Below are 12,422 nucleotides of genomic sequence, written 5' to 3'. Positions count from 1 at the left end.
GTAGAGACATAGGTTGATTATCACGAGTCAACTGTGTTGCTTAAAGAAACATGCCCAAACAATCAGCTCTTGAAGGCTGCATCTCCAGTTATTTACACTCACCATCATGGTAATAACTCACCATTTCTATATTAATAAGGCAGTGAAATTTATTATGATGGTATTGAAAAGTTATTAAGTACTGCATCCCAAGTGACAAAGTACCACTGCACTGTCACTATCCAAAAGCAGCTGCCCATTCATCACCTGCCTTTCCAGATGGTCCTGCATCTTTATCGCTCCCAGGTTGGTGACATCACCTGTTCACCCACTCAAAATTGATGATGAAAGCAAACAGATCTATCTTACTTACATTTACCAAATCAATTTAATTTTTACAGGCCATGGCTTGGTGACATATTGACTGTTTTCCTTAATGGCATCTACCGTATTTAATGCAAGGATGTCATCTTTGATTCCTGGCTCGCATAATGTGTCATTTTATAATAAATTTCTCTAACATATTTACTTAATGGAAAGAATTATGATTGCTTGTCAGTTCTCTTATTAAACACAATGATAATTCTTTTTCTTTTTGAGAATCACCCACTGGGCAACAGAGCTATTTTTAATCCTCCCTAGTCTCTTAAGGGGACCAGTAACTTGGATATAAAGTAAGTTCTAATCAAACACTGGGCATATGACTGACCAGTCTCAATCCTGGAGCTCAAATGTAAGGGTTTTTATCTCGCTTCTTTGTTATTGTAGAAGAACTAGATTCTCAAGAGATGCTATGATTAAAATAATATATTAGCAATAACTAAAGACAAACATATAAAATGTCAGTACAAAAGGATAACAGCTGTAAAACTGACCTTAATGGTTCATATGATGTTTAATGTTTACTTCTCTGGATTATTACAATCGGTTCTCTTCAGCTAGTGCCCTCAGATCAAATGTATGTTAACATAAATATCTGCATTATAAAAGGTTAAGATGCAGGATGAAAGCCTAGTCTACTCACTATCTGGTACTCACACGTGACACCCCTTCTCCCCAAGTATGATTTACAGATCCCATCTGCTGCCCTTTCAGACAAATGCTCCTCTAACACATGTCACCACTGCGTTGTGGTGCATTTGTATCACCTACAGGGACTAGATGACCAACACCTATATTCAAAGAGGTACAGGGCCCAGAGGGCAAGAACTGTGAGGACTCCCAGTCCTCTACCCCACGCCACCTGTATTATGTATATGCACATAAAACCAACATCCAATAAACTCCAAGTTTGACTCTGAAGAGAAAAGCTGGGAAGGGTCTGTGACAAAGGAAGAAAACTGAGTAATCTAAGGTGCATGTACTTATTTCTTTAGATATCATGATCTAGCCAAGAGAAGTCATAGTACAAGTTCTTGGCTAGATTAATAAGGAGAGTGAGGAGAGGGAAAGGTTTGGGGGCTCTGGCCCACACTGCTGACCTAGACTAACAGCAGTGGCTCTTGATCACCTCCTTCTCTAGATTACCTGGCTTCCTCAGACAGCATTATCAAAGTTAACCTTCTCCAGCCTCTTCACGTAAGACTAGATCAGAAGTGACCTCCAATTTCATCTTGCCCTTGATGATGAAAGCAAACAGATCTATCTTACTTACATTTACCAAATCAATTTAATTTTTACAGGCCATGGCTTGGTCCCAGGATCAGTGGCTCTCTGAGATCGCAGGGAGATGGAAGAACACAGAACTGCTCTCCATCTCTGCTCCTACTGTTTAGTCTCAATCAAATGAGCATAAATTAATATTTCAACAGCATCCTAGCATGGTTTATGTCTCTTTGGACACCAAGTCCTGGATTTCCTATAACCCTGTAATTGGAATGATACCAGCTCAAGTTAGAAAGAAAACAAGGAAAAAAAAAAACACAAAAACAACAACCACCACCACCAAAAAAAAAAAAAAAAAGCATGAGGGAAGAGCCAGGTAACCTGCTCCCATGTGTAGATTAGGTTCCTATAAGGAGACTCTTCATGCTCATCTCTTGAGATGAACTTACCCTAACTCATTGGTTAGGCAGAGTCTTGCCCTTGGGTGAGGTTTCCAGGAAAACAGGGATTCAAGCTGACAGTGTTATGAGACCAACAAGAACATGTTTTTTGAGGGCAGCTGGCCTCTGTGCCAGGGTGGAGATTCTCTGCTGGCATCACACACCTGCTGAATTCCTACTGCAAGAATCTAAACAAATGAAGAAGGAAAAAAAAACACAAATCATCCACACCTGTGGCTGCCAACCAACTGAGGTTGCTATCCCATGCCAAGCACACCTGGGCAGGGCAGCCTGGGAGGTCAGCTGCAGTGTCAGAGGAAAATACCACTGTCGGTTGGTAGGAGGCACAAAGGTGCCCACATCCCGCGGATCAGTGACAGAAGCTGACTGGCCAATAGTCACAGAAAATAAATCATAGAAAATATATGCATATCTCCTATACAAATCTCTGTATGAAGGTGTGGTAGGAAGAAGAGAGAAGATTTCAGAGCAGAGGTATCTGTTATCATCATCTTCTCCCCATCATGCCCCCAGGGAGGAAGGAGTCTTCCTTCTGGGTCAACAGCTTAAATCCAGATGCTAAGCAATCTATACCCAGTAATACTATAACAGACAAAGGTGAGGAGAGTGTTTGAGAGGGCAAAGTCTTTGAGAGCAGCACCTGCTGGGTGTGGAAGATATTAAAAGAGTAAAAAAGTGAATAACAGAGATGTATTGGATGAAAGGATTTAAGTTTTGCAGGGCATTATAAATGGAATCCCCCTTTGACATTTCTAAAAATGATTTATTTGGGGTTTTTTGAAGGGGTGGAGGAGTTACTAGCCCTTCTTTAAAAAAAAGAATTTATAGCCTGGCCGGTATAGCTCAGTGATTGAGCATCGACCTATGAACCAGGAGGTTCCAGGTTCAATTCCCGCTCAGGGCACATGCCTGGGTTGTGGGCTTGATCCCCAGTGTGGGGCCTGCAAGAGGCAGTTGATCAATGATTCTCTCTCATCATTGATGTTTCTAATGTTTTCTTCCTCTCCTTTCCTCTCTCAAATCAATAAAAATATATTTTTAAAAAATATTATAGTGGCTGCCAAAGTGGAACCATAAGGTACCCAACTTTATATGGGTTACATAGAGAAAGCATCAGCGATCATCCAAAATACTAAGATCCAAAAATTCAAAATTTAGATTCCAAAATGATCAATTAAAAACACTTAAGAAGGCGTATGTATTTGTGTGTGCATGTGTGTGTGTGTGTGCGTGTAAGGTTGTGCAGTGTGGGTTGTGAAGATACTGTTTCTGTCTCAGATGACATCCGACAACTGACTAGGATTAGATTAAGTAGCACAAAGCAATTATTCCCTGTGCCTTGGGTAACATTTGACTGATGGAATAAAAGTCTGGTCTGAAAGCTGATGTGATAGATGCCTAATAATTGGATCTGGAAGTAGTAGATATTTGGAGCAGGTGACATGACCAACAATCATAAAATAAACTCTTAATTGTTCTTGACCTTGCTTGTCTTACTCCTGGTTGCGAATGTCTCTCTGAGAAGATATCTCTGAGATATTCTCCTTTGGTCATAGGAGTTCTAATGGACCCAGCTATGGTGTGCGCTCCTAAGTGAAGCAAGCTATTTCTGTGTAATGTTTATTCATCTTCTATCAGTACAAGCAAAAGTCCCTTTATAACAAAGGTGTTGTCAAATTTCTTGTGCTGTACTAAAATCTTGTTATAACAAATATCAACATGAAAGGAATGACAAATGAGAAGTAGCTGTTGGTATCTATTTGCTACACACATGCACACACACAACATATACGTCTCTTTATCTTATTCTTTGTCATAATAATAGCTGACTACTTCTTGCTTTTGTGATTGTTGTGTTGTTGTTTTTTGTGGGGGGGCCTTGAGAATCCTACTAATTATCATGGAGACAATGTTCTTTAAAAGCATACAATATTTACCTATCTTTGGCTTCAGCTACTTCATGGAAGGTCAGAGCAAAGATGAGGCGAGCATTTATTCACTGAATGTTCCTATAACTGAAATACTAATTCAGTTTTATAAATTCTTCAGCAGTATTATGTGTAAGAAGTACTTTATCAAAATTACTATCTGATTCTATCAATGCAAATAAACTCTGAGAAGCTAAGATGCTATACTAATAAAAATGTTTATGTATTGCTCAAATTAAAGAGTGTGTAAGTACCCTTAGTGTCTGCCTGTCTCCACACTACCTGCTCATCGTTATTGGAACACATTCTCTCCATAGTGCTACACTGAACTCTGGGGAGCAGAGAACATGCACCAACTCTTTTATTCTAAGACAGATTTGAATCAGTTATTTCCCGTTGCTTCCCACTACTTCCTAACTTACACTCAAGCAAAAAGCTTAGAGAATAGAGTATCTTTATGCTGTGGTCCCAAGTATTCTATAGTATGAAGCATTATAATGAATCTCTGCCCCTGGATAGACCAAATCTTGGAACCGATTGTAAAGTCTATGTTACAAGGATCTTTCCTGAACATTTTTTTATTTTGAGCCCATTAGTTTTACTGTTGACTTAGTGACTAAAGGGATAAGCAACAACCATGTAAATATAGTATAGCAGCAAATCCTATCTAATAAAGAGGTAATATGCAAATTGACCATCACTCCAACACACAAGATGGCCTCCCCCATGTGGACACAAGATGGCCACCACAAGATGGTCGGCGGGGGAGGGCAGTTGTGGGCGATCAGGCCTGCAGAGGAGGGCAGTGGGAGCAATCAGGCCTGCAAGGGAGGGCAGTTGGGAGCAATCAGGCCGGTAGGGAAGGGCAGTTAGGAGTGACCGGGCCTGCAGGGAAGGACAGTTGGGGGAACCAGGCCTGCAGGGGAGGGCAGTTGGAGGTGACCAGGCCAGCAGGGGAGTGCAGTTGGGGGGGAACCAGGCCTGAAGGGGAGGGCAGTTTGGGGCAACCAGGCCGGCAGGGGAGGGCAGTTAAAGGCAACCAGGCCTGCAGGGGATGGCAGTTGGGAGTGACCAGGCCTGCAGGGGAGGGCCCTGGGGGCGACCAGGCTGGCAAGGGAGGGCAGTTAGGGGCAACCAGGCCTGCAGGGGAGGGCAGTTGGGAGCAACCAGGCCTGCAGGAGAGGACAGTTGGGGGTGACCAGGCCAGCAGGGGAGGGCAGTTAGGGGCAATCAGGCCAGCAGGGGAGCAGTTAGACATAGATCAGGCTGGCAGGGGAGTGGTTAGGGGGTGATCAGGCTGGCAGGCAGAAGCAGTTAGGGGCAATCAGGCAGGCAGGCAGGCGAGCTGTTGGGAGGCAGTAGTCCTGGATTGTGAGAGGGATCCCAGATTGGAGAGGGTGCAGGCTGGGCTGAGGGACACACACACACACACATGCACAATTTTTGTGCACTGGGCCTCTAGTAAATAATAAAAAAAAAACAAACCTCATTTTAGACCATTTTGTGAGATACACTAGCGATTTAGATGAGGGTTCCTAATTGGAAGAAAATCACCCAATATTCTTTTGAAAAGTGAGTGTGACTCACACACAAATTTTAGTTGATTCCCAAGACAGGCAGAGTAAAACAAAAGACTCCTGACACTTGGGGAACTTTTACAAATTTTCAATACCAGACTTTCCCACCTCACTGACAACACTTTGGAAGTACGAGAAGTTGGCAAAACAGCAACAGGAAGAGTTGACATGTTGAACTCTCAATCAGTACCTTTCATGGAATAAAATATAAGCTGAGCAAGCTCCCTGGTGTTGAAAGAACGTAGGTGGGTGGGTTAAGGGGACTTCTGACCTCTTCTCAGAAAAGAGGGGTCTCTCTTGAGCCCAGGACAAAACTAGAGATAGTTCCTGGTACTTCAGGAGAGTAAACTTCTATTTTCTTTCAACAATCAGGGATTCTGTTTCTATACTGTATGCTGAAAGCACAAGATGAATAAAACAGACTGTATCCTCTTTTCTTGATTTCATTATATTCTAAGAGACTCTATAATAACCTCTTGGGCCCCAATGACAATCATGTTCAGGGTCATATGAACTAAACCTCATGTCTTCTCTTAACATTTTCTTAGTTTGTAACTTCTCACAAAGTAAAAATTGAATATCCAAACTATACTTGCCATCTTTTAATAATATTGCAAAAGCATCATACTTTATAATGTAAGGTTTCATGGTAATATACATTTAGTATCAGATTACATTCCGCTTTCTTAATTACCCATTAAAAACACCCTTTCGCCCTAACCGGTTTGGCTCAGTGGATAGAGCATCGGCCTGAGGACTCAAGGGTCCCAGGTTCGATTCCAGTCAAGGGCATGTACCTTGGTTGTGGGCACATCCTCAGTAGGGAGTGTGCAAGAGGCAGCTGAATCGATGTTTCTCTCTCATTGATGTTTCTAACTCTCTATTCCTATCCTTTCCTCTCTGTAAAAAATCAATAAAATATATTTTAAAAAACAACAACACCCTTTTTGATACTTGGTAGCCTTCCCCTCTCTTGGAATCAATTCATTTCAAAATTATTAAGAGAAAGGTCCTCACTTCTTAGTTATCTAACTCTAAGGATATGAAATTGGTCAAGGGTACTTGCTTTCTCATTAATGAATAAATGCTTTTTCTCTGAAAAAAAAAAAAAACCAAACAGGTAAAATTCATTTTAGCCCATGCAGACCCAGGGAGAAGTAGGAGAGAAATGCTACCATCAAAGAGATCTGGTGTGTATCTCTAAAATCCCAATACCCATTTTTCTTGATTACCAAACATATATTATTTAATGGGCAGCCTCCTGACTCTGAACCAGGTTGTTAGGTTTCTCGAAATTATGATGCTGCTGTTGTTATTTTAATGAATATTCCTGTTTCAGCTAACATATAGATTGCATGTTTCAATAGGTGAGGCATCACTGCAGGACTCAAAATCAAGCTTACAAACATGAGAACTATTTCTTTTACAATGATATAGGGAGGCACACATTCATTATAATATCACATTTCAGGAGTTCATTGCTAAAACATAATGTATTGTCAAAGCACTGCATCAAAATTATTTAACGAATTTCTGACTCTAGTAAAAATCTCTTTCAACTAGTCTTTCCCTTCTATTTAACGGAACATAAGAGAAATTTACTGTCCACTCATGTCATTATTTTTCAGTGTCTTAATATGTGTGTGTCTGAGGGAAAGAAAAGAAAAGCTAACTTCATATCTGGTATTTTAACTGATCAAAATAATCTGGAGGAATTCTGGGTAAGATGGATAAAATAGAGGGTTTGGCACCTACTAGGTGTATCATCAATTGACTTACATCTACCTGCAGAGTTTTATAATGACCAATGATAATAAAGTTAGCCTCCCTCAAAATGTGCTAAATGATAATATTCCAAAGAAACAAAATTTCACAGTTTTTTCAATGACCTATCTCAGACTCTGAAAAAATACACCACTCAAATTACCCTTTGGCTTAAAAAGAAATTTATGATTCTCTCCTGAATCCTTGTTTTAATTGTTAATTAAGAAACAACCAGTGCTTCCTTTTCAAAAAAAAAAAACGGAGAGTCACATAATTAGACCATCCTGGAGATAATTGAATTTCTGGGAAATGAGAAATGGGAGAAAGAGAAATAAAATTTACAAAAATCAATGAATAAAATGTAATTGGCCTTTGCCCTATCTCATAACCCCTGTGCTAGATCTTTATTTTAGCCAAGTTTTTGTTGTTGTTCACCTGTATTGAGCTCTTCTACCTGGAAGAAGGCTCTCTGGTAGGCTTTTAACACACAAGGTCACCTTTTACCCTCACAATATCCCTAATTGGATCGGTACAATTATTATCACCATGTCACATGGAAGTAAACTGAGGGGCAGCAAACTAAGGAACTTTTCTCCAAATCACTCAACCAGCAGGTAGAACGTTGAGGAAGATCTGAGCCTGTGAATTTTCACTTCGGAAGCCTGCTCCCCTCTGCTCTCTCAGGCACTTCCCATGTTATCCCTTAATGGTCATCTTTACAGGAAACATACCGGAAAACCCTCATCTTCAACCTACACATTTTTTATTGTCATTCACTCAATCAGTAAATCTATTGTTCTAAACCTAAGAAGTGTTCCATCACTAATTACTTTCAGATCCTAGAGACAATCAGGTGCTCCCTAGTCTTTAAAGATCTTTTTGTTAGAAACGAATCATATATGCATTGCAAGGTAGCAATCATTGCCAAGTTATTTTTAAAGTTTCTCTTTATTAAATCAATACTAGTTTTGAAGAAATCACACATATAATATTTTCTTTTTTTAATTATTATTTTTTTAATTGTTTGAAGTATTACAAATAGTAGTACATATGTCTCCTTTTTTTTCCCCATTGACCTCCCCCCCCGGCCTCCCCTACCCCCAGTACATGCCTTTACCTGCCCCCCCCCCAGGTGTCTTATATCCATTGGTTATGCTTATATGCATGCATACAAGTCCTTTAGTTGATTTCTTACAGCTGCCCCCCTCCCAACCTCCCCTGCGTTCCCGCTGTAGTTTGACAGTCTGTTCAATGCTTCTTTGCCTCTGTATCTATTTTTTTCCCCATTTCTTTCAATACCTATGCCTTATTTTCCTTACTGAATATTTTGGTCTATAAACCATATTTTTTAAAATATCCTATTTCTCTATAATATAAACTTAAATGACGTTCAAAAAGTGCCTTTACGGGAAAATATATTTAACTTTTCAAACATTATTTAAGTAGGGTTCAAAAAGGTGACCCCCCCAATTGCAATATTATCATTGGGCTTTCTCTTTTAAAAACTTCTTTAAAAAAGACTACCATATCTCCTTACTTCATTTTAATTATAGAACAACTAATGATTTGTGACAGTTATTATTGTCCCATTTGTCAAATAAAAGTGCAGGAATCAATTGATTTTGAGTAGTTTCCGTAGAATCACACAGTAGCAGCTGAGTTAAGATGAGTCTCCATGTCTGATATTGAGATTCTAGCCTTTTCCATAGACCTACCTCAGCCTCCACTCCTTGATTACTATATCCATTCATTCATTCATTCATCCACTCATTTTCTTCTTGATCAATTATTTGTTAAATGTCTGTGTTATGGACTAATGTTTGAATCTTCCCCAAACCCATGTGTTAAAGCCCTAGCCCCCTTTGTGACTGACTATATTAAGAAAGGGTCTTTAGGTGGTAATTAAGGATAAATGAGGTCATATTGATGGGGTCCTGATCTAAGAGGCACAATAGAGAAGTAGGGCTCCCCCCCCCCCCGCTGTCTCTCTCCCTCCCTCTCTCTCTCTCTCTCTCTCTCTCTCTCTCTCTCTCTCTCTCTGTGTGTGTGTGTGTGTGTGTTTTTGTGTAAGCAGTACTTAGGAATGGCCATAGGAAGACAGCAAGAAGGCAACCATCTCTAAGCCAGAAAGAGAGTCTTCAGCAGAAACCAAATCATCTGGAACCTTGATCTTGGACTCCCTAGCTTCCATAATTGTGAGAAAATAAAATTCTGTTGTTTAAGCCACTCAGTCTATAGTATTTTGTTATAGCAACCTGAGCTGACTAATCCAGTCTAGTTATTTTAGATAATGAAGTTAGCATTGGATAGCACCACAGAGTGAACTCAATCAAGACATCACACTTAAAGAATAAAACTATGCAAGCTCTCAAAGATACTTCATTCTATTAGGGAAGCTAGCCAAATAATTTGGATGCTGTACAATGCTTTAATGTTTTTAGTATATGGGTTTATCTGATATTATGATGGGACAACATTTAAGCATTACTAAATTGTGACTAGAAAAGTCAGGGGTAGTGTCACAAAAGAAGAGAACTTGAAGAATAAGTAGAAACTTGCTAAGGTTGGGAAGGAAAAGGAGGTTTCAACCAGGTGGGGAGACCAATGTGTGCAAAGAATGAAGACTTGATATAATATGGGAACTATGAATCAGACATGCTTTGTATGGGAAAGAGTAGGGTCAAAGATGACCCAATTTTTTTTTTTTTTGCTTGAGCAACTGGACAGATGGTAATGCAATTTATTATACAGGAAATGTACAAGGAGGGGAACTTTGTAGGAAGAAAAGAGCAAGGATAGTACTGGAGTGGAGATTGCCATGATTTGTTCAGTCCCGATAGTCTGGGTTCCTGTAGGGAAACATTTAGTACAGAATCTGACACACAGTAGGTCCTCAATAATTGTTTGCTGAATCTGGATTTCCTCTGTTCATGTTTATTTTCCCTGGCCTAAAATCCTTTATTTTTGAAATTGAAGGATTATCAAAAGAGAGGTTATACTAGTTAGTCACAATTATCTGTCTAACCAAATAGGAGGGAAATCAGCTACAGTTGACAGCAAATATGACACAAGAACAAGGAAAAATGAGCATTCAGGAGTAGGGTGAGATGCCTTTATAAAAGTGCGCTTGGTAACCAGGATTGGGTTTTGTATTAACTAGGGTAAAATTGAAAAAACAAAAACCCTGAAGTCAAGAACTCAACTGCTTCCTCCATGGATAACAAGTTTGCAAAAAGCGCTTTCTCTGGTTTTGTTCATAATACAGCTAGAGTAGAAAATCCACATTCTCAAAAGTGATGGTAACCCTTGAAATGGTGAAGAAAACTAATGAATTGACAACTGAATTCCTGAGGAAGAGGGAGGCAATGCATGATCTTAGCCAATGAGTCATGAACTATTTTTAGAGGTATCTTGAATTCCAAACAATAAAACATTACTCAGTTTTGACGTAAGGAAAAGAATCATTCCTCATTTCTAGAGGTAGATATTTACCCATGTATGTATTGAAGACATTTTACTCCAAGGAGAAAAAAATTATAATTATTTTAAAATGTCCTCTAGATGAAGAATTTCCTCCAGGCTCATCCTCCATCCCATATGTATCCTGTCTAAAGAGGCACAGCCCTGCATTTACCAACCCTGTAATTACAAAATAATTTCACTATTAAGCTTTGTTTTACTCCAAGCCTTCTGGGTAATCTCAAGCAGTACTGCACTTGTTTAACTCTAAAGATTTGTAATAAAAGTTTAATCAGTTACTTATTATTAGAATGTTTATAGACATTATTTTAAGGAGAACAATAATGACGTAGAGTTCTACGCATTTGGTTTAAAATGTATTCAACTCACATATCAGTTAATGCTACAGTGAGTTTTTAAAAAACTCTTATCAATATACGTGTCTAAAGGCAATGTAGCTAAACTACAACTTTACCAGAGCTGCAGCTAAGGACAGAACTAAGAAAGGATTCCTGCCTTGTCCTCCTCCCAAATCCGGATCTTAACTTTTGGCACTTTGGAATTTGAACAGGTATCACAAGGGGATACACATAAAGCAAAGGGACAACTATTTAAAATTAAGTCCTGGCATATTTATTTCCATTTAAAAAGCTGAGCAGATATTCTACTAAATCAGTGGTCGGCAAACTGCGGCTGGCGAGCCACATGTGCCGCTCTGTTGACTAATGAGTTTGCCGACCACTGTACTAAATGATCATGAATTTAAAAGAACACACCAAATAAATCTAGTTCATCCACTTTCTATCTAACTGAAATACTGTAAAACCAAAGGTTAATCACATCTCCAAAAAAACACTTCCATGCTAATGCAGAAATTGCCTACAAGTTTTCCAGATATTCAGATTTTCCAGAAATTAGATGCTATGGATTAACCACAAAAGTTTTCAAGTTATAAAAATAAACGGGAAGTATATATTCAGTATATATCTGCTGAGTATGTACAAAATTATAAACTCAGAAGAATAACATAGTTAGTTATCTGTCCTATGGAAATATAATTTACTTAGCTTTCATAATCAGACCATAACTGCTCATTGTTAGATATTGTCAGATGGGTTCTGTGAAAAGTACAGCTGAAACTAGGGACTGATTTTCATATTGTTTTTTGCTGTCATTTTTATTCATGAATTACTTATTAAATCTATTTGAATATAAAGAATCATCACAGAATGCAGTACAGCACTCACATTCTAGAGGCACGTAGAATCAAAGCAGGGTTATCAGGAGAGGCAAAATATATTAAAAGAACACAGAGCAAAATTAACATGTAAAACCAAATTAATTCAGCCACATAATGAAGAAAACAAATGTTTCTCCAATCTTCCAAGCATTCCCCAAAGAAAATATGATAAACATGTCATATGGCCCAGCCAGTGTAGCTCAGTGGTTGAGCATCGACCTGTGAACCAGGAGGTCATGGTTGAATTCCCAGTCAGGAGACAGCCAATCAATGATTCTCTCTCAGCATTGATATTCCTATCTCTCTCTTTCTCTCCCTTCTTCTCTGAAATCAAAACAAATATTTTTTAAGAAACCATATGATGACGTTCGTTTTCTTATGCCACATACTATCTGAATGGTCATATATA

General features: G+C 39.0%; 1 protein-coding gene across 8 annotated transcripts in view; it reads right to left on the bottom strand.

Moving 5' to 3' along the window:
- The window catches only part of MECOM (MDS1 and EVI1 complex locus), a 591,080-nt gene that overhangs the window by 284,602 nt on the left and 294,056 nt on the right, over positions 1 to 12,422 (bottom strand). The window lies entirely within an intron of this gene.

This window comes from Plecotus auritus (genome assembly GCF_963455305.1).
Source record: "Plecotus auritus genome assembly, chromosome: 2".
Classification (NCBI taxonomy): Eukaryota; Metazoa; Chordata; class Mammalia; order Chiroptera; family Vespertilionidae; genus Plecotus; species Plecotus auritus.
Note: the sequence above shows the minus strand (reverse complement) of the source record. Positions and strands in the feature narration are given on the sequence as shown.